This window comes from Armigeres subalbatus, chromosome 2, assembly GCF_024139115.2.
Source record: "Armigeres subalbatus isolate Guangzhou_Male chromosome 2, GZ_Asu_2, whole genome shotgun sequence".
Classification (NCBI taxonomy): Eukaryota; Metazoa; Arthropoda; class Insecta; order Diptera; family Culicidae; genus Armigeres; species Armigeres subalbatus.
In genome coordinates, this window is record NC_085140.1 from 446943082 (window position 1) to 446946719 (window position 3638).

At 41.8% G+C, this 3638-nt stretch overlaps 1 non-coding gene across 1 annotated transcript; it reads left to right on the forward strand.

Annotated features, from left to right (window-relative positions):
• The first annotated feature begins 3179 nt into the window (after window positions 1–3179).
• Window positions 3180–3252, forward strand: Trnak-cuu (transfer RNA lysine (anticodon CUU)). Its single transcript has one exon. It is a non-coding gene; the product is annotated as a tRNA-Lys (tRNA).
• The last annotated feature ends 386 nt before the right edge of the window (window positions 3253–3638 follow it).

The following is a 3638-nucleotide window of genomic DNA, read 5'->3' on the forward strand; positions in this document are numbered from 1 at the left end:
TTTTATGATGAGATTGTAGACCGTTTCGTTGCTGACGTGTGGGCTTTTTCATTGCAGATATGCATGCTTATATGCGAGCCGGTATGACTGAATTTGTTAGGATGGTAAACATGCTGATTGTTGTTTTGAAATATTTTTGCTTAAAACTAAGTTTCTAGAATAACGTCAGGCCAAGCAATTTTGACCTCGGATGGCAGAATAGATCTATTAAAAATGAAGTATTTCTTTGAGGTTCCTTAGTCAATAGGGATGACGCGAAACACTAAGAAACGGTCATTTGAAATTAAATGTGATGAATTAATTAATTACTTGAGACAATTAAACACAGATCATTGAGCTACAGTTCGGAAAATGTGCATAGTGTATATACAGATATGTTAAGTAGCTGGTCCATAGATTTAAATTCCGTTTATCTTTTCAATGAAAGTGTAAACATAAGTAATCGGCGCGTTTTTCCTAGAAGACTGCTCTTACAAAATTCTCGGAGCAATTCGCATTGGCGGTATCATCACGACGACAGTACCTGCACAAAAAAAAAAAGAATCTCGACAATTAGTTCTATTCGCTGCATGATACGTACCATCGCATTTACCCTTCGCTTTGCAAACCCCTCGCAGAGGTTGACTGGTTCTATGATTCGTTCCACCAGCCTCGCACACACAAAATCGGTCGACCTGACGCCAGACTCCGAACTCGCGGTTCAAGGAAGCTCACAAAAATTAATAAATCCTTTCGCTATTATTTTTTTTGGGAACGGAACTGCTTTCGTCATTTCGCCATTCAATTTGCGTTTGCGGGGTCGTTCATCGTCAGTCGTTGCTCTGCTAGGCTCTGTCTGATAATGATTGACGCTTGCCGAGTAACGGCACCCCCTCGCCATTGCAACTCACTGCTGCGTGGTTAATTTGGGGAAATTTCGGGATAGGTAGGTATGGGAACTGGTTTTTGCATATGAAGTTATCCGTCAAATTCGCTGAAACGTGGAATCCGTAGCAGTTGTCCATCAGGTACGTCTACAGCACAAGAGCCATGGGGAAAGCCATGCCGTCATGTGAGCAGAGCGCTTGACGTTATCAGTTTCCGTCCCGTTGAAGGCAGCAGCAGAAGTTTGGAGACATGTGGGATAAATCGCGCAGAATTCCGGTTGGGTAAGTTTTCGGGACAACAGACGTACCTTTGGATGCTTTTTGGAATGAGGGGAAAGATAGCTGGATGAATGCTTTCGCTTTTACTGAGCAGGATGATTTACTTATAGTAACAAAACATATTTCCTGTATTTATATTCCCAATATTGAAAAGGGGAATGATAAATTGATGACCATTCTGATAGCAACTACTGTGCATACTGTGAATAATCTTTAATCTTTAAACTGTGGGTAAGCAACCGCACTTGCCTTTAAAAATTATCATAAAAGTTGTTTTTTGCAAGACATGAATGAGTTTTGGTTGTATCAGAATTAAGAGTGGAAGTTTAGGCGTTAACAAAATGAAAAAAGTCACATAGCGCTTCAGAGGAAAATTGCCTCGTCGTGTTCTTCACATTTTATTTGAATATATTTTCTAGAGGAACTATATTTTCTCTAGCTTTGTATTAGGCAAATGCATCCTTTAAAAGAAGTAATCATATCTGTTAATAGAATTTGTCTATGGAATTTATTTTTAATTTTTTTTACATTGATCAGAATATGATTAAAATCTAACTAAGCTGGGATTCAACAATAGGCGAAGAAATTAACCGTTCAACATTTGGCAAGTTACCCTACTTCTTTACTACGCGTTCTAATGCTTATGTTTTGGTTTACACATTCCAAAGGTGGCCGGTTCTTGTTTATTGTGTCTATTGCTGATATGTGATTCTTATTATAGAATGATGTCGCGTGATATTGTATGATGATAGCACTAGCAGGGCTAGGTTGGTGCTAACATATCTTCATTGCCTTAAACGAAGCAAATCTATTTTTTGAAAGTAGGAATCATATCCTCTTGAGCCGGGTAAATTAACTTATATGCATTCTTTCTTCACTTATATTGTGCTTTCAATATGATAATGATATCTCTTGCTGCAGAATTAACACCATTAAAGTTTAGGGACAGTCGTTTGGCCCAAAGTAATTCGGTCGAGTGCTATTTATCCCAAAACCGTTTGAAGAAGTGTCAGTCCGGCTCCAGTGGGAAAATCTCTTGTTTAAATCCTTGCACTATGTCGCTATGTCGCAAAAACTCAGTGCCCTTTTGAAAGCCAGTGGTAGCTACACGTGCAACCAAAGGGCTGATAACTCTTGTTTTTTTAAACGGTCCATGCGTTTTTCAGATTGTAGAATCAAATTGGATAACTTCAATAACTTATTCGTCCTAGGTCATTCAAAAACTCCCTTTGTAACGCTCCGTTCGATTTCTATAGGCAAGCGGCTTAAGCGCCACCTTATATTTCGGAAGGACCGCTAGCTCGTTTGAATTTACCCGCACAAGACTGCCTATTCAGGGCAGGTCTTATTTGAACCAGAACCGAAGTTCACACTCCGATACACAAAATAGATCGCAATTAGCCAAGTACAAATTCTTCGACTTCAATGTTGGACTTAATCTGAGAACACAGTTCGAAAACTCCCTCAACGCTAAATAAGGAAAAATATACGAGGATATTTTTCCCTCCTAGGAACCTCAGTAGGTTACTTTTACGTTGGGCGCCAATGGGAAATTGCACCCCTTCATCAACCTTTGGAAGTTCTCCAGTGTCACAATTCTGGCCTGCAACTGTGGTCATAATGATGTTTTTGCCTTCTTATTAAACTCTGGTGGGACAGTTAGCCGGATCTTCAATTTGCTTAAGGTTGCGTTACCCGTCTCAACTGCCCATGCCTTCGCAGCTGCAGTTAAGAATGGCATGTCGTGGTTGAGGCAGTCTGATCATCAGGTTCCAGGATCTGATTCCAATTCTTCTCGGAACACCAAATTTAGCACTCTCTGATCGATAACAATTACATCTTCTCTAACTGGTCCGTAATCATTGATATGTAGGTCCAAGAGTTTGTCCACTCCGACATACATATCCATGTTCTCGACAGTGTAAGTTAGGTAGCACACTTTCTTGCTCATAGAGGTTGCCATCTTGCTCAGTAAAAAAACTTTTTCCTTCTAAACTTTAGTTCTAAAGTTTAGATATTGTTTTGAAGTGTGACTCCCGGCTAGCTCAGTCGGTAGAGCATGAGACTCTTAATCTCAGGGTCGTGGTTTCGGGCCCCACGTTGGGCGCCAATGAAACTGCTTTTTGACCCCGGGAGTTACTGCTGCCTCAGAAGGGGGCTAGCTTAGTCCCCAAGCTGTTGGTCTAGAGCCAACGACAGCTCAAGGGGTAGGCACAGAAGGCCTCTTTTGCTCCCGGGTCCCAGGGTGTTGAACGGAGGGAAAGTTTTCGAAAGGCAAGGGAAATGGAACAACTACTTACGATTTTTAAACGGCTATATTCCAATCAAAAACACCAACAGAGGTGGGGGCGTGTGGCTGCATCGCCCCGATACGTCTACTTCTTGGACAACATCTTGTGGTGGGGGAATCCGGATAGCCTGGACCGGTCTCGGGCGACCACCCGCGCTCACGTGTAGTTTCACCTCGTGTACCCAGAGGGGGACGGGGGGGTG